Source organism: Anas acuta, chromosome W (assembly GCF_963932015.1).
Source record: "Anas acuta chromosome W, bAnaAcu1.1, whole genome shotgun sequence".
NCBI lineage: Eukaryota > Metazoa > Chordata > Aves > Anseriformes > Anatidae > Anas > Anas acuta.
This window is the reverse complement of record NC_089016.1, coordinates 16909859-16936738: the sequence shown is the minus strand read 5'-3', so window position 1 is coordinate 16936738 and position 26880 is coordinate 16909859. Positions and strand designations below refer to the sequence as shown.

Sequence of the window (26880 nt, the reverse complement as noted above, 5' to 3'; positions counted from 1 at the left end):
TGTTAGGAGAAACTTCTTTACTGAAAGGGTTATTAGGCACTGGAATGGGCTGCCCAGGGAAGGGGTTGAGTCACCATCCCTGGAGGGCTTTAAAAGACATTAGATGTAGAGCTTAGTGCTTAGCTGCCTGCCAGGTTAAACCACAATACAGTGGTATTACAGGAAGTAGCCCAGATTAATGAAGAATGAATCTTAATGGAACCAGAGAAGTGCAGTGGTGATGTTACCAGAATTGGCTTTAGCATGCAACAATCCAACACTACATACCATCTCTACTGTCCAGAATGACCATTATGATGGAGGGAACCTAAAATCAATCCCACTGTGAGCCCGTGGGGCATGTAAGCGAATGGCTGGTTTAAATTGCAACAGAAGGGCAGCCAGAACTTACAAAAGTTTTCTAAGAATTCTTTGGGGATAGCAGTTCATTATTGAGGTCTAGATTAAGGCAGAATGCAAATGTTTTTTATTTTTTATTTATATATATATTATTTTATCCAAGTCTTGCTGCTATCAGAATAGTGTTTTGCCTTTTCTGTCTCAACTCAGAATGTGTCAGAATAGCAACTGGTATATTATGGATCATGATTTGTTATGTGTTTACAAATATTATGTGAATAAGCCATTACTGCTGTCTTTTAGGGGGTAGACAGAGGAGTGGGAGGGGGAGGGTTTTTCTCAGGAATAAGCTTCAGGCAGCAAAATCAATACTTTTGTGTAGTGAACCTAATACTCCCAAGAACTGCTAAACTTATTTTGCTCACGTAGTACATTTTTCACATAGCTACAAAAGCAAAAATGCCCAGCTAATATGGCACTAGGGAATGTTTGATTTCTTGCACATGTGCAATACAGTGAGCTCAGTGAACATTAAGTCTGGTGCTGGAGGGAAGGGGAAACTTTTTGCTGTTATTGGGAGATGTGTGGCACATAGAACAGTAAGACAGCATTACTTTTGCAGAAAGAAAAGTTATTCTTGAATTTTTAAGGTGTAGTAGCGAAAGAAATCCTATAGTGTTAAAATAGTAAAGGCAGATAGACATAATAGGGAAGACAGCTTCTGTAAGAGGTGATATTTTTTGATTTAATCCCTTTAGGTATGAGTTCTAGTGAGGATGTATTTTGATTTGAGTGGTATTCTCAGCATAAGGTTTTAACTTATGCAGTATTTCCTACTGGTATATTAAAGATTTACTTTAAAATTTCTATAATCCCTACTAATGAGTTGATAATTGGAAGTATATTTGTGAATCTGTACTTTTGACTGTTTTATTTGGATTTCATAACTACTTGTGTTTGTGATTTTTGAAACAGCAAAGATCCCATGGCTTGCTGCAGCTGAGCAAACCAAGCTACCAGGACGACTATGAGAAGCTCCCATGACAGTGTTCCCACATCGCCCAATTGAGGAATTTAGAGAAATATTGTTGCCAGCAGCTGGCTTCAAGGACGGCATCTAAGTGACTGCTAATCACAAGGGGGTTGTTTTCTGGCAGGTGGGGTTGTTTTCGTGCAGTTGTTTGTCTGAGTGCTTTTGACCAATAATCTTGTGTGAGACACTATCCGTTCCTGTTAAGTTCACTATAAAAGTCAGGCTATTCGGGTAATAAAATGGAGCATGATCTGACCATACTGGTGTCTGTCGTGTTTTTGGCCGTTCTTCCTGCAACAAATAGCGTCCGAACAGGCTGAGACCCGCAGACACTGAAAGACGCTAAGAGACCTGACAGACGCTGAGAGAAGCTGAGAGACACTGAGAGACCTGAGAGACACTGAGAGCCCTGAGAGACGCTTCAGAGACACGGACAGCCTTGAGAGACATGGAGAGACCTGACAGAAGCCGAAACACCCGAGAGACACTGAGAAACTCCAAGCACCGATCCGGACACAGATAATCGTGGTGAGACGTGGAGAGAAATCGCAGTGAGACGCGGAGAGAAATCACAGTGAGATGCGGGGAGAAATAGTGGTGAGACGCGGGGAGAACTCGCACTGAGACGCCGGGAGATATCGCGGTGAGACGCGGGACATCCGGGATCGAGTCGCTATGGGAGACCAGAGGTGTCAGTGAATTACAGCAGACGACCGCCACTGTGTGGCGAGTTGGCATATAGTAGAGGGGTGGAGATCATGACCCTGCAGCCTGTCTGATGTAACCATGGAGGAGGAAGCGGCTGTGCAGCTTCTCTCTAGCTTTCTCTCTAAGAGAGGCGTATCTTGCAATGTAAAAAAGATCAAATCCTTGGTACATTGGGCCCAGAAGGAGGGTTTTCTAAAAGAAATCCCTCTAATTGGGCCCAGATGAGTGACGGCTCGTAGGAGATCATTTAAGGGATACAACCATCACAAGCAGAAAGTTCGATAAAGATCTATGTACGACCTGGCGTGCAGTGCTTAATGCGCTGTGCGGTATGAAAACCGAACGGCTGCTGGCTATGGTGGCAGCGCAAGCTTTCTCAGTACCGTCTGGGACTGACAGACCGCCAAGTACGAAACCTGAGACCTCAGGAATGCAACTGACACAATTTTTATCGTCGGTTCCTGCACCCACCCCAGTTCGGGGTATGACTTCTCCAATAAATCAATCAGCGACAGAAATAACTGAGGGACTATCGGAGCAGAGTGCTGATGGGGAGTGGGGCCTGCCCTCCCCATCCCCCGTGCCAGAAAATCTTGATAAAGCTGTGCTGCCAGGATCTGTGCCGCTGCCAGGCAGCAATAAATCCACTCGGGATGCTTCGCCAATGAGAGGTGCAGCAGCAGCTTGCAAAAATCGACCTTCAGGAGCTGATGGGTACACTGCAAAGAAAACAAGACCTGATTAACAGACTGGAGACTCAGCTAGCGAAACAGAAACAGCTGAGGATTGAGGAACTCAAAATTGTTCAAGAGAAAGCTGCCAAGATCAAAGAGTGGGTAACATTTAAGCTGAGAGAGCTTGAGCTAGAAAACTACCACCTGAAAAACTGTAATCAGAGGCTGATGGAGCAAATTGAAGCCCTTCAGGATACACTGCAAGGTATGACCAACATTTCTCCCTTTAAATCTCTTTGGAGCTGTTATAAATGAAGTCTCAACTCAATCTTAATTTAGTAATATTTATACTTATAAAAGGTATAAAAGGCATAAAAGGTATAAAAGGCAAGTAAACAGCGCTGGGTGTGCGGGGAGTCTATGCTCCACCAACATGCACACACGAACATCAAACATTCTAAATATATAGAACATCGCTTTTACATATTAAACTCGAGTATGCCTATACATACATACAATCAGGAAAGGTAACAAACAATTCTTTAAGTTACTAAATTCGAGTACACCTAAACCTATGTAAAATCAGAAAAGGTAACAATCCTTTAAGTTCCATGACTTACCAGTCTCCATTTTCCATTCCTTTTCTTGATTACAAACAAGTCTCCATTTTCCATTCCTTTTGAACAATATGTCTCGCTTTAAGTTGTCAAGCAACTCGGTCTTCAGGCCTTATGTATCCCGTTCTTCCCGGATCGAAGAAAAGCATATCCATCTCCTTCTCAAGGCCAATAGGCCTGGGTCAAAAGGCACGTCCAGGTCAGCAGGGGGCGTAACAGCAAAGGCCTTCGATGGCTGTAGCAGCAAAGGGGCCCATGGTGTATCAGTCGGATCAGTAAAGGAACCCGCAGCTCCCTCACTGTCTGGCAAGCCACATATTTGTGACTGTGGCTCCACATGGCTCTTTAAGGCCTCAGAGACTGCTCGCCAGGTGCCGAGCAATCCCACTTCAACCTTGTCGTTTTCAGTTGCAGAGTCCCACACCTTGACCTCAGTTTGGTCCCATATTTCAGGCTCATAAACTGTCCAATTGTTAATAAGGAGAATGAGCTGTAAGGTTACCAGGACAGTCTTTGTTCCTAAGGACGTATGATTCCCCATAATGCGCAACTGCTTACCAGCGAGAGGCCGTTGTGTGCACAGGTCCGCTTCTCTCAGCTTGAGCTTCTCTCCAGCTCCAGTGCGCCTATTTCCAGTGACTTTCTGTACGAGCTTCTCTGAGCAGTTTACTGAGTCTGGCCGAACCTATCTTCATGAGGTAATCGAAGTGCCTGTTCCCGTCCTGGTTTCCATTCTCCCAGCCTGTTCCTCTTCACTTCTTTTTCCTGCTTCTTTATTGATGTAACTTCATCATGTTGCCTTTTTTTTTGTTTTTATCTTGAGGGCAGGCTCCCCTCTTATACCCTTCTCTCCACAGCAGTTCTTTTCAAAACAACTTTTCATTGGTCAAACAACTTTGAATGTAACAACAACAGCAAACACCCAGAAACATCCATGCCTTAAAGGCTGGAGAACAAGAGACCAGCTGGAGAACAGAAAACTGGAGACTGCATGGAGTCTCCTGAATCACCCTTCTTTGTTCCCTCTAAACTCTTTTATATTCCTGATGGCCTCATCTTTAAGAGTCTAATGTTATCTCAAACATGGGGCTTTCCAACCCCCATGGCCACATTCCCAAATCTCCCCCTTCTTTATTAATATCAACCATTTTCTCGACACGAATTACCACTCCATATATAACAGGAGCTGTAATTCTCTGAAGTCCAGAACGCCACGGGCTTCTTTACCTGAGAAGATAGACCAGAAATCTATGCTTCTTGCACCTGGTTTCAGTCAGCTATGTCAAACAAGAACTACCAAATGTGTCTTCTCTACAACAAGCATCGTCCTTGCCAATGACACCTTCACTGAGGCTAGAGAGGACAAATCACTGCTTTCTCAGAACACACTGAAGCTCATGTCTGACCCATCAAGCTGGAATCTCTCTGCAGAGAAAGGCATATTTTCAACCATAAGCTCTGAACACAGGTTAGGGTGCTCTGATCCTGTGTCTCTGGACCCTCCAGCTAAGCCCACAAAAACCCTTGAGGCTTTGACTTTCCGGTCTTCACTAGAGGGAAACCACTGCACTGTGAGCACCTTGCAACAAGTGTCTTTGGATGGAGCCGGCTCCTCTGATGATCTGAGTGCCAGGTTCCGTTCCCACCACCTGGATTCTACTTCCTCAGGAGAAATAATGAGCATGCTTGAGGGCACCCTCCAGACTACTGGGCCACCCCTGGCCATGTCAACATTGGCTGTTACAGCAGGTTCCATCTCTCCAAGGAGGGACAGGTGCTCCAACGTCATATGTGATGCTTTCATAGAGGGGCATAGGCATGCTACGTCCTTGGCCTGCCCTATTATTATCAACCCTGTGCAAGGCACCGGGTCGTGGCAGCCACATGGCTGCAAGCTTCTACAACAAGCTCAAAAAATGGTTTTGGACTATGGATTACAATCCCAGGCAGCTCAACAGATAATTCAATGGATTTTTCGGGCAAAACCAATGTGTCCACTTGACTGTCGAAACTTGGCGGGCTTATTGTTAACTCCTTCCCCATTGTTATTGTTTGAAAGGGAACGGTTGCAGTTACCACAGGGGGAAGCGGGTCAACTGCGTCAAACGGGGGGCCCTCTGTATGGGATTACTGCAGAGATGTTAAAGGGAACGAGTCCTTATCTCAATACCCAGATTCAGTTGCAGTTCCCTGCGATTATTCACCAAACAGCTGCACAGCTCGCACTGAGGGCTCTTCTTAGTCTCCCAGGGGAAAAGAAAGCACCTCCATTCACATCTGTAGAACAGGCCCCTGGGGAACCATATGATAAATTTATCGATCAGTCCAGGCAACCAGATGTGGTAGCACAGGACTGTCAGAGATTTGTTTTTATGGTACCCTTCATTAACAAACAGGCCCCAGCAAAGCACTATGAATGGCTAGTTCTTCTACAGGAGATGAGGAATTCCCCTATATTATGTCAATTATATGTGGCCTGGGCATTACAACCAATTCAGATAGCGTGGTGTGACGTAATTATTTACCATTATATGGATAACATTCGGTTTGGTAGGCCAGAATGCTTCCAGGATTCAGATTTAAAGTTTATTTGGGATACTTTGGAAGCAAAAGGGTTGAAGATAGCCCCAGAGAAGGTTCAACAGAAACAGCCATGGCTATACTTGGGATATACTTTATATATACCTATATAAAATTGTGATTCGTTTTCCAGGAGCTGGATCACCCTGACAGGCCAAACAGTAACACAAGCCTGAATCGACCCTGAAAGCAGGCCCAACCCCTTGATTGAAGGCGTTTGCCTATTATGATCCAGCTACGTGCACAGAAGACAGATCCTGGGGCTATAGGACCCCAATATATATGCTTAATAGAATAATTAGGTTATTAGCTGTAATAGAAATAGTTATAAATAAAGCCGGAGATGCACTTGGATTAATTGCAAAGCAAAATACCAAGATGAGAACTGCTTTGTATCAAAATCGCCTAGCTTTGGATTATTTACTAGCACAAGAAGGAGAAGTCTGTGGAAAATTTAGCTTTAATAATTGCTGTTTAAAGATTGATGATGAGAGTGTTTCTTCCTAGTAGCTGATAGAATGTTATGTTCTGGTTTAGGATGAGAAGAATGCTAATAAATGCTGATGTTTTAATTGTTGCAGAGCAGTGCTTACACCAAGCCAAGGATGTTTCAGCTTCTCACTGTCCTGCCAGCAGGCAGGCTGGGAGGAGGGCCGGACTGCTCGGGGTTAGGCTGGGCATCGGACAGCAGGTGGTGAGCAATTGCATTGTGCATCACTTGTTTCGTACACATTATTACTAGTAGTACTATTATCATCATTATTGTTATTATTATTATTGTTATTATTTTCTTGTTTTTATCTCAACTCACAGGCTTCACTTTCCCATTTCTCTCTCCCATCCCAGAAAAGGAGGGGGGGAGGTGAGCGAGTGGCTGTGTGTTGTTTAGCTGCCCGCTGGGTTAAACCACAACAGAAAGAAAAGCTGTAAATGAACTTGTAAAGGAAATTAGAAAATTGGCCCACGTCCCAGCAAAAACCTGGAAGGATATGGAATGGGATTTATTTTCATGGCTGCCTGGTGGACCATGGGTTAAAAGAATGTTATTTTTATTGTTATGTGGTGTAATGATGTTATTGTTTATACCTTGTATGATACCTTGCCTTACATTATTAATACACCGGGTGATAAATAGTACATTTGTAATAACTTCATTATAAAAGGAAGGGGATATGTCAATTATGATGCTTAAGAATTGGACCCTCCAAGAACGGACTGATTAAATCCAGTTATTAACAATAGAAGAGACACGAATTGTTGATATTAAAAAGAAGATAAGGGATTGTGAGGAATGTGTTAACAATTAGTGTCAATAAAGAACAGTCCTGTCTGCCTCTGGGCCCTGCACTGGCAATTTAATTCTTGAACCACAGATGCAGTGTGTTTATAGGTTAGGGTATGGGTTTAGGGTTGGGGGTTGGATTTATGTTAAAAGTTTAGGGTTGGGGATTGAATATAGTTTTAGATGTTAGGGTTGGGTGTTGGATATAGGGTTGGGGGTTCGGGTTGAGTGTTGGATAAAGGGTTGGGGGTTAGGGTTGAGGGTTGGATTTAGGGTTGGTGTTGGGGGTTGGATATAGGTTTAGAGGTTAGTGTTGGGGGTTGGTGTCGAAGATTGGATATAGGCTTAGAGGTTAGGGTTTGGGGTTGGGGTTGTGGGTTGGATATAGGTTTAGAGGTTGGGGTTTTGGGTTGGGGGTTGGATATAGGTTTAGAGGTTGGGGTTCGTGGTAGGGTTTTGGGGCTGGATTTAGGTTTAGACGTTGGGGTTGGGGGTTGGAGTTGTGGGTTGGATATATGTTTAGAGGTTAGGGTTTAGGGTTGGGGTTTTGGGTTGGATATAGTTTTGGAGGTTAGGGTTAGGGGTTGGTGTTGGAAATAGGTTTAGATGTTAGTGTTGGGGTTGGGGGTTGAAATTATGTTTAGAGTTTGGGTTTGGGGGTTGGGGTTAGTGGTTGGATATGGGTTTAGAGGTTAGGGTTGGGGTTGGGGGTTGGATGTAGGTTTACAGATAAGGGTTGTGGGTTGAATATAGGTTTAGAGGTTAAGGTTGGGGGTTGGATATAGGTTTAGAGGGTAGGGTTGGGGTTAGGGTTCGGGGTTGGATATAGGCTTGGGTGTTGGGGTTGGGGCTTGGATATATGGCTGGGTGTTAGGTTTGGGGGTTGGTTATAGGGTTGGGGGTTGGGTTTTGGGGGTTGCGGGATGGATATAGGGTTGGGAGGTGGGGTTGGGAGTTGGTTATTGGGTTCGGAGTTGGTTATAGGGTTGGGAGTTGGGGTTGGGGGATGAATATAAGGCTGGTAGTTGTTTATCGGGTTAGGGTTGGGTATCAGGTTGGGGGTTGGATATCGGGTTGGGGGTTGGATATCTGGTTTGGGTTGGGTTTGGGTGTTGGATATAGTGTTGGGGGTTGGGGTTGACATTTGGTTAGGGGATTGTTTTAGAGTTTGGGGGTGGGGATTTGTGTTGGGGTTGGGGTTTGGATATAGGGTTGGGAGTTGGGATTTTGGGTTGGATTTAGGTTTAGAGGTTAGGGAAGGGTGTTGGATATAGGTTTAGAGGTTGGGGTTGGGGTTCGAATTGCGGATTGGATATAGATTTAGAGGTTGGGGTTGGCGGTTGGAGTTGGGGGTTGGATATAGGTTTAGAGGTTAGGGTTGTGGGTTTTATATAGGTTTAGAGGTTAGTGTTGGGGTTTGGGGTTGGATATATGTTTAGAGGTTAGGGTTGGTGTTGGGGGTTGGATATAGGTTTAGAGGTTGGGGTTGGGGTTTGGGGTTCAGGGTTGGATATAGGTTTAGAGGTTAGGGTTGGGGGTTGGAGTTGGCAGTTGGATATCGGTTTGGGGATTGGGGGTTGGATATCGAGTTGGGTGTTGGCGTTGGGTTAGGGGATAGCTTTAGATTTTTGGGGGTGGCGTTTAGGGTTCTTGGGTTGGCGGTTCGGGGTTGTCTTTTGGTTAGGGGTTAGGTTTAGATGTTAGTGTTGGGGGTTAGGGTTGGCAGTTGGGGATTGGCTTTGGGTAGGGGATGTCTTTAGATGTTAGGGTTCTGGGTTAGGTTTGGCGGTTGGGGGTTGGCGTTTTGTAAGGGTTTGGTTTAGACGTTAGGGTTGGGGTTTAGGTTTGGCTGTTGGTGGTTGGCGTTGGGTAGGGGATGGCTTTAGACTTTAGGTTTGGGGGTTAGGGTTGGGGGTTGGCGGTTGGGGTTTGGATATAGATTTAGAGGGTAGGGTTGGGGGTTGGATATAGGTTTAGAGGGTAGAGTTGGGGGTTGGGGTTGAGGTCTTATATCCTAAAATTGTAGGTTGAAACATGAAACCTCAAGTACTTTGTTAGTACTTCAACTTTCCAGTAAGGTATGTATTAAATTCTACACAATTACACGTGACACAGTTTACTGTGGCAAAATACTATAAAAAAATCAACTTAGAACCCAACTGTAGTTTCACTTAAACATTTAAGTGACAATAATAAACATACAATGATAAAAATGGAGATGAAAAGAGAAACAAGTTAGTGGACAAATGACTAACACCCCCTTAAGGGTGATCCCTTACATGATAACCTGTAACTGGTGAAATCTCATGAAGTAGCTTGTAATGGACAAAATAGAACTTGCAGAAACAATAGAATCTCATTTATTACAATTAACTTACAAAATCCTTAGCCTCAACCTGTTTAGGTACTTCCTTGTCTTCCTTTTTCCCAGTGTCATTATCAGGTACATTGTTTTCATGCAGTCCTTGGATTTTTCCACAGTGGGAAGTGCTGGTATGAGCACGGGAACCTCCGCCATGGTATCCCCCACGATAGTTTATATTTTCTGTACCATTTCTGCCTTGTGAACGCCAACCATTCTTCTCTTTTCTTCCAAAATGCCCTTAGATTTTTAAGTTTTAAAGAAATGTAATAACAATAAGTTTTGGAAGAACATTTTACTTTTACAAAATTGTTAGAGGAGTCAAGCAAGCAGCCCCATACGCTGGGATGTGATAGCATATAAGCAATAGGGAAGAATCTCATAAAACAGTTCTAGAGAAAGAGGAGTGTAGTCCAACATTAAGACTACTCAACCCCTTTGCCTGGCTACTCATTTATATGTCATTAGCTAGAAAATTAAGAATAAGAATGAGTCAAGATAGAAATACACCTGGAATCTCATTACTCTGACTAACCCTTACTTATCACATCACATTTTCTCCCAGATGATCCATCTTTTCAACACCTCTAATGTTACTACAGAACACGACATTTAGCATAGGACAACTATTATCATCTTTTTTTTTTTTTTTTCAAGCCAGTGCTACACATCAGTGATGTAAAAACTTTCCATGAAAGCTAAATTATACCTCCATAATGTTGTCCAACGTTAGAATCAAGCCCATCTGAGGAGCTGTGTCTTCTGTGATTTACTTCATAACGATTCTCTGTCCACAGAATGTTTTCAGAATGTCTCCCAAAGTTCAGTGATGACTGTAAAGGAGCAAAAGTAGTAGACCCAAGATATCTGATTGTGGCAGGAAGAACAGCCGCAAACACGACAGACACCAGTATGGTCAGATCATGCTCCATTTTATTACCCGAATAGCCTTTTATAGTGAACTTAACAGGAGCGGATAGTGTCTCACACAAGATTATTGGTCAAAAGCACTCAGACAAACAACTGCACGAAAACAACCCCACCTGCCAGAAAACAACCCCCTTATGATTAGCAGTCACTTAGATGCTGTCCTTGAAGCCAGCTGCTGGCAACAATATTTCTCTAAATTCCTCAATTGGGCGATGTGGGAACACTGTCATGGGAGCTTCTCATAGTTGTCCTGGTAGCTTGGTTTGCTCAGCTGCAGCAAGTCATGGGATCTTTGCTGTTTCAAAAATCCCTCAACAAATCCCCCTTTTTCTTTTTGAGCAAACCAAGCCCAATGTAACAGCTTTGCAAGTAATGTTTTAACCACATTTATTACAATACAACACGCAATGATGATTAACACCACAACAAACAGAATCCTTAATCACTCTTTGATTAATCCCAGTAACCATCTAGGCATCGTTTCAAACAAATCAGTGAGCCATTGATTGAAAGGATTGATATCATATTGAATCTTTCTCATGTGCTCTTTCAGGAAAGTAATGGATTTGTGAATTGACTCATTATGATCAGAAAGGTTCAAACAGCACATTCCCTCAAAGTCCTCACACCCATGCCCTTGAGCCAAAAGCAAAAAGTCAATAGCAGCTTGATCCTGTAAGAGTGCATGTTGCAGACTTTTGATCTGGTAACATCTCCTCAAGTATTTATGTTGTGGCATGGGCTTGCTTCTCAGACCAGCATACCAATTTTTCTAAGTTGTTAAGTGCGGCCGCAGATGGCACTCCTGGCACGAAAATTGCCAATGCCACCCTAGCTGCAACACCCAGCAATTCAACATTATCATTGCAATCCAGTGTGAGCAATGCCCATTTATGTCTAGTGATCTCACCCAACTGCGACAAGCTAGGAGCGAATATAGTAAGTTTATCTAAGTAACATGGACCTCCAATAGCATTTGCAGGGATACCTTGCCAAGCCCTATCCCTGCAAATCAGGAAACCATCAGGAGGTAAGGCCATAGCTGTACGATTGTTCCAAATGCTATAGTTGTTACCCCTTGTCTCCATGCCATAAGCCCCTAAACCCTGCCTAGCAGTGTTATTGTAATCACAGGTGTTAATTGTATTTCTGTACCCGTATGGCCCTTTCCAAGTTCCTGTAGCAGAATCTCAGTAATTAATTCTTATTTGTGGTAACACATTTGGTGCTGACCTATTTATTTTTTGAAAATGAATACTTGCAGGAAGGTCTTCTCGGTCACTAGTCAAACATAAGTGATTCAAGACAACCAGTGCCTTGGACAATCGCTCACCGATGTTCTTGATCTCTTTTAATCTCGCTAATTGTTCCTTTAAAACCTGATCATAGAATCATAGAATCATAGAATATCCTGAGTTGGAAGGGACCCTTAAGGATCATCAAGTCCAACTCTTGACACCGCACAGGTCTACCCAAAAGTTCAGACCATGTGACTAAGTGCACAGTCCAATCTCTTCTTAAATTCAGACAGGCTCGGTGCAGTGACCACTTCCCTGGGGAGCCTGTTCCAGTGTGCAACCACCCTCTCTGTGAAGAACCCCCTCCTGATGTCAAGCCTAAATTTCCCCTGCCTCAGCTTAACCCCGTTCCCGCGGGTCCTGTCGCTGGTGTTAATGGAGAAAAGGTCTCCTGCCTCTCGACACCCCCTTACGAGGAAGTTGTAGACTGCGATGAGGTCTCCCCTCAGCCTCCTCTTCTCCAGGCTGAACAGGCCCAGTGCCCTCAGCCGTTCCTCGTACGTCTTCCCCTCCAGGCCTTTCACCATCTTCGTAGCCCTCCTCTGGACACTCTCCAACAGTTTCATGTCCTTTTTATACTGTGGTGCCCAGAACTGCACACAGTACTCGAGGTGAGGCCGCACCAGCGCAGAGTAGAGCGGGACAATGACCTCCCTTGACCTACTAGCGATGCTGTGCTTAGTATTCTGCACTATCTCCTGGTGTTAGCACATATTTTAGGGGAATGTTAGAAATATTAGCATTAGCACACATTTTAGTATCCTGCACTATCTCTTCCTAAGGAGTTGTAGTGTTTCCCAGGTATAGCCAAATACTATCGATAAGCTCTTAATCTGATAAAGAGACGTGAGATTCTTCACAGAAAGATCCTGAGGATGAACAGGTACATCTCGACCTTTGATAAGAACTTGGAAGATGGCAAAACACATGGAGGGTTGGAAAGAGCATGCACAGAAAAGAAAGGTGAATAGTTCAACCGAGAGGAAGACTCTTTACTTCACCATGAAGACCACCAGAAAGACCACCAGAGACCACCAGATGGTGCTGCGCATGTGCAAGTAGGAAGGAGTCAAGGGAGGAGTTATTGAGGCTGATGTTGCAACTCGAAATCACAGAATCACAGAATTTCTAGGTTGGAAGAGACCTCAAGATCATCGAGTCCAACCTCTGACCTAACACTAACAGTCCCCACTAAACCATATCCCTAAGCTCTACATCTAAACGTCTTTTAAAGACTTCCAGGGATGGTGACACCACCACTTCCCTGGGCAGCCTGTTCCAATGCCTAACAACCCTTTCGGTAAAGAATGAATATGTATGAATTAATGTATCTCCAAGAATATAAATTTGCGGTCGGGATGTAACGGGATTTGAAGCCAGATTTGGGCACCTGCCCCTGGTTTCCAGCGCTGAATAAAGCACCTTCATATAATCACATTGTGGTTATGTGTCTGCCAAGCCACCATACCTGGATCTCCAAAATCTCTATTAGGTTGAGATTTGTTAGAACAATTAGAAGCAGAAATTTTCTTTGAAAAAGGGAAAATGGAATTAAGGATAGGAGAAGAACAACTAATAAATGTGTTGAGCCTGGCACTAATACAAACTGACCCTAAAAGTGAAATACCCTTAGAGATCACAGATCAAGTATATCCAGGAGTTTGGGCCACTTAGGTCCCTGGAAGAGCTAAAAATGTGACCCTAATAATTATTAAGTTAAAGGCAGGAGAGAAAACCATTAAGGTTAAGCAATATCCTTTGAGGATAGAAGACAGGAAAGGAATTAAAGAGATAATTGATAAATTTCTACAGTATGGATTATTGATTGAATGTGAATCAGAATACAATACACCCATATTGCCAATTAAAAAGGCAGATGGAAAAAGCTATAGGCTAGTTCAGGATCTGAGGGCCATAAATAAAATTTCCGAGGATATACATCCAGTAGTGGCAAACCCTTATACTTTGCTGACTAAATTAAAGAATAGTCAAGCCTGGTTTACCGTACTGGACTTAAAAGATGCCTTCTTCTGCCTATCCTTAGCCGCAGAAAGCCAAAACCTATTTGACTTTGAATGGGAAAACCCTGATTCAGGCAGAAAGATGCAGCTTACGTGGACAGTACTACCTCAAGGATTCAAGAATAGCCCCACTATTTTTGGAAACCAATTAGCAAAGGAACTTGAAACTTGGATACCTCCGGACACTGAAGGGGCTTTGTTAAAATATGTAGATGATTTCTTAATAGCTACCGAGACTAAAGAGAGTTATATTCAATGGACTATAAGTCTTCTAAATTTTCTGGGTTTAAATGGATATCGAGTCTCTCAACAGAAAGCCCAGCTGGCTCAATGTCCTGGTTTCAGTTAGAACAGAGTTAATTTTCTTCCTAGTAGCTGGTAGGGTGCTATGTTTTGGCTTAGGATGAGAAGGGTGCTGATAAAACCCCGATGTTTTAATTGTTGCAAAGCAGTGCTTATACCAAGACAAGGACATCTCAGCTTCTTGCTCTGTCCTGCCAACAGGCAGGCTGGGGGTGCAGTAAGAGCTGGGAGGGGACAGACCCAGGACAGGTGACCCAAACTAGCCAAAGGGGTATTCCATACCATCTCACGTCATGCTAAACAATGTCTAGGGGTGGCTAGCCGGGGGAGGGGGGCCGGACTGCTCGGGGTTAGGCTGGGCATCGGTCAGCAGGTGGTGAGCAGTTGCATCTTGCATCACTTGTTTGTACACATTATTATTAGTAGTACTATTATCATCATTGAATTATTATTATTATTGTTATTATTATTTTCCCGTCTTATTAAATTGTCTTTATCTCAACTCACAGGCTTCACTTTCCATTCCTCTCCCCCATCCCAGAGAGGGAGGGGGGAGGGTGAGTGAATGGCTGTGTGTTGTTTAGCTGCCAGCCGGGTTAAACCACGACAGTCTTTTTGGTGCCCAACGTGGGGCACGAAAGGTTGAGCTAACAACAGATCTGACCAGAGTGTGTTAAACTAAAATTGGTGTAAGTATTAGACCTGCTTAATAGTCACTTGTCATGATGCTGATTGCTTTAATCTCAACTCTGCTGCGACTGTTTTCCAAATTGAGTACTATAGCACATTATTTTCCGTATGTGCTCTCTGTCATGTTGTTTATCCTCTCCGGGCCCTGGTTTCAGATCATTATGGTACTGTGTGTTGTAGCAATGGCTTATGAGACGATGAGATATCTGGTCATGACTCTAACTTGTTATTTGTACTCAGTAACATCGTTGACTATACTTTGGAAACAGTATCTTGGAAACTATTAGCAATTATACCTGTTGCCTTTTTTCATTAGGGAGTCAATCTGTGGAGGGGAAAGGGGAAGATATTTTTTCTTACTGGATCACTCTCCCTTTCTCCTTCATCACCCCCTTATCCTCCTTGATCATTCTCCCTTCCTCCTTCACCACCCTCTTATCCTCCGAGCTTGTTACAATAGCTCTCCAAGATACTGAATATCCTTGGGATACTCAGACCAGCATGGTCTTGTTGTTATGCCTCCTGAATGTGCTTCAGGTTTTGCTTAAAGTTAAACAACTACTTAGGAAGCACATCCAAAGATCCAGATGAAGTCAACTGTACGCGACCCTTGTGGCGGAAGTTTGTACGTAGTGCACCATCATCATATGCCAGCTCATTGGAAATAATGACCTGGAAAGAGGATGAGGAACCCACAGTGGATGAAGTGGCTAAACAACTCCGGCAGTACGAAGAAAGTCTCTCCTCTTCCTTACAGGCCTGCACCTCCGCTGTGGAGAAACTTTCTGAAGAGTTCCACCAACTTAAAGAGAATCTATCTTCCTCCCCACCTGAACCAACCAGTGTCCACCGACCAAAAGAGAACACTGTAGAGAAACTTTCTGAAAAGGTCCACCAACTTTAAAGGAGATTATTCTCCTCCCCACCTGCACAAAGCAGTGTCTCAGCTATCAGGGGTAGGCGTTCATCCACACAAGGAAGACGATATGGTGGGTACTCACCTGTTGCGAATCACGGCCGAAAGCACGACAAACACCAGCAGAGTCAGATCATGCTGCTCCATTTTATTGCCCGAATAGCCTAACTTTTATAGTGAACTTTACAGGGGCGGACAGTGTTTCACACAAGATTATTGGTCAAAAGCGCACAGACAAACAACTATAAGAAAACAACCCCACCTGCAAGAAAAGAACCCCCCTTTTGATTAGCAGTCAGGAAAACAACCCCCTTTGTGATTAGTGGTCACGTAGACCTAGTCCTTGAGGCCAAATGCTGGTAACAGTATTTTCTGAGTTCCTTAATTGGGCGATGTGGGAGTCATTGCTGTGGGAGCTTCTTACAGTTACTCTGGCAGCTTGGTTTGCTCAGCTACAGCAGGCCCTGAGATTTCTAAGGCCTACCCCTGGTTGCTTATGTCCACGTCCTGTATGCCAATTCCCAACAATTCCCCCGTTTTCTTTTTGTACAAGCAGTACTTGGTTTTACATCAGATGTCAAATACATAACATAACACAACTATACAACTTAACCCTAATAACACTACAATTACTGTAAGCACTTAATGGTAACACAATTTAATAGTAAGTAACACAACTTAATAGTAACACACTTAAACCTAATCACTTGATGGTGATCAAAGGCTGTTCTTGACAGTCCTTGAGGTGTCACAGCCCACGTCATTGTCAGATTATCAGGAACCTCTTCTTGGTCGTCTTCAGCGTGTGCAGATTCTAAAACTGCTTCAGTCCACTTTGCAGTGATCCACTGGGTACCTGTTCCTGGCACCACTTCAAAATCCCTATAACATTTTGCAAGTAACCCTTTAACCACATTTATCACAATACTACGTGTAATGATGATTGACACCACAATGAACAGAATCCTTAATCCCCCTTTGATTAATCCCAGTAACCATCTATGCATTGTTTCAAAAAAATCAGTGAACCATTGATTGAAAGGATTGATACCATATTGACTCTTTCTCATGTGCTCTTTCAGGAAAGTAATGAATTTGTGAGTTGACTCATTATGATCAAAAAGGTCTAAACAGTACATTCCCTTAAATTTCTCCAAGTGGCTACTTCAAACAATGACTCCGTACTTGTGAAACGTGATTTTGCTATACCGATAGCAACTAGCCCTGCTAGTTGCTTACAATCGACTCCCCGTTTTTCTAAAAAGCGCTGTAATAAATCCATTTTCCTATGATTTTTGCCGGCACCAATTTCCTATGCTTTTAGCCTGCACTGTGGTTATATCCCGGGATCCTGCACTAGGGCAACAATAACCTGTGCTATGGCTAAAATGCGCTCACACAGTACACAGTACAATCACACATACAGAGCACAATCGTACACCCAGAGCACAATCACACACCCAGAGGCCTCTGGCACATCTCACTCTCAATCATACCACAACCTCAATCATACCACAAGAATATAATTTAGAATGATAAGCAAACAAACAAGTATTGTCTCTCATTGTGTTCCTCGTGAAGTGACTTGCAACACTTTGTTTTTAAACTTTACCCTTACACAAATACTTTCAACACAAAATACCTGGACATTTAAGAATAACACATACAATTATTAACACTCCAGTTTTGTTTTAAAACCTTACCCTTACACAAATACTTTCAACACAAAATACCTGGACATTTAAGAATAACACATACAATTATTAACACTCCAGTTAGTATCCCTCCAGCAGCTGAAAACATACTGTTTGTCTGCAGCTACAGGAGATCTTTGTCTGCTCCTGCGGTGAGCAGCTGAGAGTGGAGTCCCCTCCGAACAAAACGCTCAGGGTGCATCTAGGGGCGTCCACACCGCAGCCGGTCCCCGCAGCCGAGCAGTTGTTACGTGCGGCCACAGATGCCACTCCAAGCACTAAAATTGCCAAGGTCGCTCTAGCTGCAACCCCACACAATTCAACATTATCATTGCAATCCGGTGCAAGCAATGCCCATTTATGTCTGGTGATCTCATGCAACTGTAACAAGCGAATACAATGAGTTTATCTAAGTAACATGGACATCTGATAGCAGTTGCAGGGATACCTTGCCAGGCCCTATCCCCACAAATCAGAAAAACATCAGGAGGTAAGGCCAAAGCTGTACAATTGTTCCAAACACTGTAGTTGTTACCCCTTGTCTCCGTGCCATAAACCCCTAAACCCTGCTTAGCAGTGTCATTGTAATCACAGGTGTTATTTGTATTTTTGTACCGGTATGGCCTTTTCCAGGTTCCTGTAGCAGGAATCATCTGATATCCACGGCTACGTTCACATTTGTAGCCACCTTTCAGGTTGATACATATTTGACTACAGATACCAGGGTTTTGACATTCATCAAAATCTCCACAGTTTCTCTTGTCTACAAACTCAAACCCAGCCGGACAGTCACATTCATTTATGTTGCATTCCTTCAGGGGCTCATCACCCCAGTCCTTGCAGCCTCTCTGCTGGTTACACGCTTTATTGATATCTATGCATTCTCCACTTTTGCACTTGAATTTGCCAGGTCCAGAGCACTGAATAACATTGTTACAGTTTACTTCATCAGTGCCATCCAGACAGTCTCTCACACCACTGCACTGCCTACTCCTATGGACACAGTTCCCATCTTCACACCTGAACTGGTCTGGCCTGCAAGTCTGAGAAGGGCAGTTAATTTCATCACTTCCATCCTTGCAATCAGGATCTCTGTCACAGTCTTTTTCACCTGAGCCGCACTGCACCTCACTCACATAACACTTCACCAGAGGTGCAGGCTGGCGGCCACACTGCTCCAAAGATTCATCCGAGTGGTCGGAGCAGTTATCTTGACCATTGCAGACAAAGCTTTTGGAAATACATTGCCCACTACTGCATGTAAATTCTGCTGCACTACAAGTCACAATGCCACAATTCTCTTCATCTTCTGCACTGTCACAGTCCTTTTCACCATCACATTTCCAGGACACTGGCGCCCGCCGCCGCCCCGCACCTGTGTCACTTATACTACTGCTGTTACCCGTGCCGTCAGTGTCAGTGGCATCCTCCTGGTACCGTTTCTGTCTTTGCCGCCCCTTACTCTCCCCCTTTTCTTTTTGCCACTGACCATTCACCACAAATGGATGAGACACATGATTACTAGTTAGGAAAGAGAGCGTAACATCTGCTATACGGCTGCAGGCGATATGCTGGTTTTGGTAATACTCTAGCTGCCTCTCCGCCAGGTCCACCTGCTGCAACAGGTTCTCAATGAAGTGCTGGAGCCTGGCTTTTCCCCGCAATTCTTCTTCTGCCTCCTCCTCGAACTCGCTGAGACGCTGCTTCAAGGCCGCGATCAACCCTGCAGCTCGTCTGACTTAACCATGGAGGAGGAAGCGGCTGTGCAGCTTCTCTCTAGCTTTCTCTCTAAGAGAGGCGTATCTTGCAATGTAAAAAAAGATCAAATTCTTGGTGCGCTGGGCTCAAAAGAAGGGTTTTCTGAAGGAAATCCCTCTAATGTGTAGCCCAGATGAGTGGCGGCATGTTGTGGTGGTTCCGCTCAAGTGAGCAGCCGAGTTCCACCACAGCCACTCTCTCACTCCCCCTCCTCAAAGACAAACCGGGAGAAAATACGATGAAAAGGGCTCAAAGGCTGAGATAAGGACAAGGAGATCACGCAGTAATTATTGTGACGGGCAAAACAGCCTCAGCATAGGGAGACAGTAAGATTTATTGCTTATTAGTAACAAGCTAGAGAAGTGAGAAACAAAGGAAAGAAACCAAAAGCATGTTCCCCCCCATCCACCCTCTTCTACCTCCTCCCCCCGAGCGGCGCAGGGGAACGGGGGAATGGGGGTTATGGTCAGTCTACAGCGCTTCTTCACTGCCGCTCCTTCTCAGTCACTCTCGTCCCCTGTGCTGTGGGGTCCCACCCACGGGATACAGTCCTTGATGAACTATCCCTCCAGATATGGGTCCATACCACGGGGTCCATCCCTCAGGAGAAAACTGCTCCAACCTGGGTCCCCCACGGGCAGCAGCTCCTGCCAGGTCACCTGCTCCTTCATGGTCTCCTCTACACAGGTCCGGCACGGAATCCACCCCTGGGGCAGCCGATTCCAGGTATATTGGATTTTCCTCCAAGTGAAAGCAAACTGTGGCCTGCATGCTGCTGCCAAAGGGATGGAGAAAAATGCATTAGCGATATCAATTGTGCCGTACTACTTGGCTGCCTTCAATTCCAGTTCGTACTGAAGTTCTAGCATGTTCGGCACTGCAGCACTCAGTGGTGGCATGACTTTGTTCAGGCCATGAGAGTCCACTGTTAGTCTCCACTCACCATCAGACTTTTGCACTGGCCATATGGGACTATTAAAAGGTGAATGAGAATTCATTATGAATTCTTATAATTCATTATAATTTATGCTTATGAATGGGAATCAGGGAGTCTCGGTTGGTGTGATATTGTCGTCGGTGCACTGTTGTGGTAGCATTTGGTACTTGTTGTTCTTCAGCCTTCAGCAATCCTACAATGGAACGGTCTACTGAAAGGACAGGCAGGGTAGACAGCTGCCTAATCTTCTCTGTGCTCAAAGCAGCTATGCCAAAAGCGCACCGGTACCCTTTTGTTTTTCTTTGAGCACAAGAACTCTCCATCCCCCTGTGTAAGAAAGTGGACACAGAGGGCAGAAGACCGGGGTGGCTGAGCAACGACCTGCTAGTCAAACTGAGGTGTAAGAAGGAAATGCACAGGCAGTGGGAACAGGGACATGTGGCCTGGGAACGGTACAGGGGTGCTGTCCAGATGTGCAGAGATGGGATCAGAAATGCCAAGGCACAGATGGAACTGAGCTTGGATGCCAAAAATAACAAGAAGGGATTCTATAGATGCATTGGCCAGAAAAGAAAGGCCAAGGAGAGTGTAACCCGTAAGTTAAATGAGAAGGAAAAACGGGTAACAACAGACATGGAGAGGGCTCATGGAGGGGTACTCAACAACTTCTTTGCCTCAGCCTTCACTCACAGTCAGGTTTCCCATGTCTCTTGTTTCCCTGAACCTGAAGATGAGGGCTGGAGGTGCAAAGTTCCTCCCAAGTGAAGAGCAGACTCGAGACCACCTGATGGAAATGAACAAGTCTATGGGACCTGATGAAATGCATCCCAGGGCCCCAGAGAAATTTTCTGATGTAGTTTCCAAGCCTCTCTCCATCCGATTTGAAAAGTCCTGGCAATCAGGTGAAGACCTTGGTGACTGGAAAAAGGGAAACATCACACCCATTTTTAAAAAGGGTAGGAAGAAGGATCTGGGGAACTCCAGAGCAGTGAGCCTCATTCCTGTGTCTGACAAGATCATGGAAAAGATCCTCCTGGAAGCAGTGGCAAGGCACATACAAGACAAAGAGGTTATCCAGAACTGCCAGCATGGCTTTACCAAGGGCAAATCGTGCCTGATCACAGAATCACAGAATCACAGAATCACAGAATCACAGAATTTCTAGGTTGGAAGAGACCTCAAGATCATCGAGTCCAACCTCTAACCTAACACTAACAGTCCCCACTAAACCATATCCCTAAGCTCCACATCTAAACGTCTTTTGAAGACTTCCAGGGATGGTGACTCCACCACCTCCCTGGGCAGCCTGTTCCAGTGCCTAACAACCCTTTCAGTAAAGAAGTTCTTCCTAACATCTAACCTAAAACTCCCCTGGCGCAACTTAAGCCCATTCCCCCTCGTCCTGTCACCAGGCACGTGGGAGAACAGACCAACCCCCACCTCGCTACAGCCTCCTTTAAGGTATCTGTAGAGAGCGATAAGGTCGCCCCTGAGCCTCCTCTTCTCCAGGCTGAACAAGCCCAGCTCCTTCATCCGCTCCTCGTAGGACTTGTTCTCCAGGCCCCTCACCAGCTTCGTTGCCCTTCTCTGGACCCGCACAAGCACCTCGATGTCCTTCTTGTAGTGAGGGGCCCAAAACTGAACACAGTACTTGAGGTGTGGCCTCATCAGGGCCGAGTACAGGGGGACGATCATCTCCCTAGCCCTGCTGGTCACACTGTTTCTTATGCAAGCCAGGATGCTGTTGGCCTTCTTGGCCACCTGAGCACACTGCTGGCTCATATTCAGCCGACTATCAACCATCACTCCCAGGCCCTTCTCTGCCTGGCAGCTCTCCAACCACTCATCTCCCAGCCTGTAGCTCTGCTTGGGGTTATTGCGCCCCAGGTGCAGGACCCGGCACTTGGCCTTGTTGAACCTCATGCAGTTGACCTCAGCCCATCGGTGCAGCCTATCCAGATCCTCCTGCAGAGCCTTCCTACCCTCGAGCAGATCGACACACGCACCTAACTTGGTGTCATCTGCAAACTTACTGAGGGTGCACTCAATGCCCTCGTCCAGATCATTGATGAAGATGTTAAAGAGGACCGGCCCCAGCACCGAGCCCTGGGGGACGCCACTAGTGACTGGCCTCCAACTGGACTTGACTCCATTTACCACGACTCTTTGGGCCCGGCTATCCAGCCAGTTTCTAACCCAACGAAGCGTGCGCCGGTCCAAGCCAAGAGCAGCCAGTTTCTTGAGGAGAATGCTGTGGGAGACGGTGTCAAAAGCCTTGCTGAAGTCAAGGTAGACCACATCCACAGCCTTTCCCTCGTCCACCCAGCGCGTCACTTTGTCATAGAAGGAGATCAGGTTCGTCAAGCAGGATCTGCCTTCCATAAACCCATGCTGACTGGGCCTGATCGCCTGCTTGCCCTTCAAGTGCCGCATGATGACTCTCAAGAGGATCTGCTCCATGATCTTCCCTGGTACTCTTTCCCATACATTCTAATTAATCACCATTTTCATCTAGGGTATATAGTAATCATGGTAGTGATGACATACAGTATTATATAACAATTAAAATGATACAATTCAACTCATGGACTATTCTCACCCAGTATTAAATCCCCTTGAGGTAGAGACCACACCTCTCCGTTCTTTTGCATCACCCACCAATTGCATCCAGGTCCCTGAGCAAAAGCAATCCTATGAATGGGCTTGCCTTTTACTGAGGCAGGAGTAGCCCAGACTGTTTTACCCAGCATATTTCTTACATGCACTACAGGAACTTTATCCCCATCTACAGTACGTAACAGGTTTGATTGGGCAGGTCCAGATCGGTTGGCAGATCCCCTAGTATTGAGTAACCAGGTGGCCTTTGCCAAATACATAACCCAATTTTTGAATGTCCCAGTGCCCATTGCTTTCAAGGTAGTCTTTAACAGTCCATTGTATCGTTCAACTTTCCCAGAGGCTGGTGCATGATAGGGGATGTGATATACCCACTCAATACCATGCTCTTTGGCCCAAGTGTCTATAAGGTTGTTTCGGAAGTGAGTCCCATTGTCTGACTCTATTCTTTCTGGGGTGCCATGTCGCCATAGGACTTGCTTTTCAAGGCCCAGGATAGTGTTTCAGGCGGTGGCATGGGGCACAGGATGTGTTTCCAGCCATCCGGTGGTTGCTTCCCCCATTGTAAGTACGTGGCGTTTGCCGTTGCGAGTTTGAGGGAGTGTGATGTAATCAATCTGCCAGGCCTCTCCATATTTATATTTCAGCCATCGTCCTCCATACCAAAGAGGCTTTGACCACTTGGCTTGCTTGATTGCAGCACATGTTTCACAGTCATGAATAACCTGTGCTATAGTGCCCATGGTCAGGTCCACCCCTCGATCACGAGCCCATCTGTATGTTGCATCTCTACCTTGATGGCCTGAGGTGTCATGGGCCCATCGGGCTATAAATAATTCATCTTTATGTTGCCAGTCCAGGTCTACCTGAACCACTTCTGTCTTAGCAGCCTGATCCACCTGCTGGTTGTTTTGATGTTCTTCAGCAGCCTGATTCTTGGGCACATGAGCATCTATGTGGCGTACCTTCACAGCCAGGTTCTCTACCGGAGCAGCGATATCTTGCCACAATGCAGCAGCCCAGATGAGTTTGCCCCTGCGCTGCCAGTTGTTTTGCTTCCATTGCTGTTACCATCCCCACAGGGCATTTGCTACCATCCATGAATCGGTGTAGAGATAGAGAACTGGCCATTTTTCTCGTTCAGCAATGTCTAAAGCCAGCTGAATGGCCTTCACTTCTGCAAACTGACTCGATTCACCTTCTCCCTCAGCAGCTTCTGCAACTCGTCGCGTAGGACTCCATACAGCAGCCTTCCATCTCCGATGCTTCCCCACAATACAACACGACCCATCAATGAACAGGGCATATTTCTTCTCATTCTCTGGTAACTGGTTGTACAGAGGGGCTTCTTCAGCACGACTCACCTCCTCCTCTGATGATATCCCAAAGTATTTGCCTTCTGGCCAGTCCATAATCACTTCCAATATTCCTGGGCGACTGGGGTTTCCTATTCGAGCCCGCTGAGTAATCAGTGCAACCCACTTGCTCCATGTAGCATCAGTTGCATGATGTGTAGAGGAGACCCTTCCTTTGAACATCCAGCCTAGTACCGGCAATCGGGGTGCTAGGAGGAGCTGCGCTTCAGTACCGACCACCTCCGAAGCAGATCGAACTCCTTCGTATGCTGCCAATATCTCCTTTTCAGTTGGAGTATAGCGGGCCTCAGATCCTCTGTATCCCTGACTCCAAAACCCCAGGGGTCGACCTCGAGTTTCCCCAGGTTCTTTCTGCCAGAGGCTCCAGGTGGGGCCGTTCTCCCCGGCTGTGGTGTAGAGCACATTCTTTACATCTGGTCCTGTTCAGACTGGCCCAAGGGCTACTGCATGAACTATTTCCTGCTTGATTTGTTCAAAGGCTTGTCGTTGCTCAGGGCCCCATTCAAACTCATTCTTCTTACGGGTTACTTGGTAGAGCGGGTTTACAATCAGACTGTAATTTGGGATATGCATTCTCCAAAACCCCACAACACCTAGGAAAGTCTGTGTTTCTTTTTTTTTGGTTGGTGGAGACATAGCTGTTATTTTGTTGATCACATCCATTGGGATTTGATGGCGTCCATCTTGCCATTTTATTCCTAAAACCTGGATCTCTCGTGCAGGTCCTTTGACCTTTTTTTGTTTTATGGCAAAAACGGCTTTCAGAAGGATTTGGACTATTTTCTTCCCTTTCTCGAAAACTTCCTCTGCTGTGTCACCCCACACAATAATGTCATCGATATACTGCAGGTGTTCAGGAGCTTCCCCCTGCTCCAGCGCAGTCCATGATCAGATGCTCCAGATCAGTCCATGGCAAATGGTAGGGCTGTGTTTCCACCCCTGGGGCAGCCGATTCCAAGTATATTCGACTCCCCTCCAAGTGAAAGCAATTGTGGCCTGCACTCTGCTGCTAGAGGGATGGAGAAAAATGCATTAACGATATCAATTGTGGCGTACCACTTGGCTGCCTTCGATTCAAGTTTGTACTGGAGTTCCAGCATTGTCCGGAACTGCAGCACTCAGTGGTGGCGTGACTTCGTTCAGGCCACGATAGTCCACTGTTAGTCTCCACTCACCATTAGACATTCGCACTGGCCATATGGGACTATTAAAAGGTGAATGAGTCTTGCTGATCACTCCTTGGCTCTCCAATTGACAAATTAGCTTATGGATGGGAATCAGGGAGTCTCGGTTAGTGCGATATTGCCGTCGGTGCACAGTTGTGGTAGCGATTGGCACTTGCTGTTCTTCAACCCTCAGCAACCCCACAACAGAGGGGTCTTCTGAGAGACCAGGCAAGGTAGATAATTGTTTAATGCCCTCTGTCTCTAAGGCAGCTATACCAAAAGCCCACTGGAACCCTTTTGGGTCTTTGAAATATCCTCTTCTAAGACAGTCTATGCCAAGGATACACGGAGCATCCGGGCCAGTCACAATGCGGTGCTTTTCCCATTCATTCCCAGTCAGACTCAGACTTCAGAAAGTTTCTCCCAAGTGTTCTCCTTCGGTTGGTGGACACTGGTTTGTTCATGTGGAGAGGAAGATAGATTCTCTTTGAGTTGGTGGAAGTCTTCAGAAAGTTTCTCCACAGCTGAGACGCAGGCCTGTAAGGAAGAGGAGAGACTTTCTTCGTACTGCCGGAGTTGTTTAGCCACTTCATCCACTGTGGGTTCCTCATCCTCTTTCCAGGCCATTATTGCCAATGAGCTGGCATATGATGATGGTGCACTCCGTACAAACTTCCGCCACATGGGTCGTGTACACCTGACTTCATCTGGGTCTTTGGATGTTTGTCTGAGGTCTGGATCCTCATAAATCACTTCCCGTACGGCTAATTCCCTCAGGTACTGGATTCCCTTCTCCATAGTGGTCCACTTGCCTGGTAGACATAAAAGTTCTTCCTTGAAGGGATACCTTTCCCTCACAGCCGAGAGGAGACGCCTCCAGAGGCTGTCAGATTGTGCTCCATCTGCAATTGCTTTGTCAATGCCTGCGTCTCTAGCAAGGGATCCCAGCCGCCTGGCTTCCCTGCCGTCTAATTCCACACAATTGGCTCCAGTGTCCCAGCATCGGAGCAGCCAGGTGACAAGCTGCTCACCTATACAACGACCAAAATCTTTTTGCACATCTCGTAGCTCACGCTCGTATAGGTTTCGGGTAGTTACTGTTGATTTTTTGGCATCCTCATCTTCCTCCTCCTGAATCCCTGATGGCCCAGCGTCGTCGTCTCTATACCTAGATTTGGCAGAAGACTCTGCGTTCTAAACGACCTGAATCTCTATACCATTTTTTCACCTTCTCTGCAGGGGCAGCTTGCACTGCTACAGCTCGTTTCTCTGACCCCGTTGCAGGGTCTGCCACAGAGGTTGGAATACCCTCTGCAGGGTCAACTTGCACTGCTACATCTCATTTCTCTGACACAGCCACAGGAGCTGGAGTGGCTGCAGGAGCTGGAAACGGAGCGGCTGCAGGAACTGGAGCTGATGCAGCTGTAGGAACTGGAACTGGAGCACTTGCAGGAGCTGGAACTGGAGCGGCTGCAGGAGCTGGAGCGGCTGCAGAGTCCACTGTAGGGGTCACAGTGGCCATTGGATCTGTCACAGGACTCGGAGTGGCCGCAGAGTCTGTTACTAAGTTGATAGCAGTA

The 26880-nt window shown here is 45.7% G+C and overlaps 1 long non-coding RNA gene across 1 annotated transcript; it reads left to right on the top strand.

Annotated features, from left to right (window-relative positions):
* The first annotated feature begins 836 nt into the window (after positions 1-836).
* Positions 837-7298, top strand: LOC137847203 (uncharacterized). The gene is made up of 3 exons (XR_011090852.1): positions 837-938; positions 1315-3019; positions 6085-7298. It is a non-coding gene; the product is annotated as an uncharacterized lncRNA (long non-coding RNA).
* The last annotated feature ends 19582 nt before the right edge of the window (positions 7299-26880 follow it).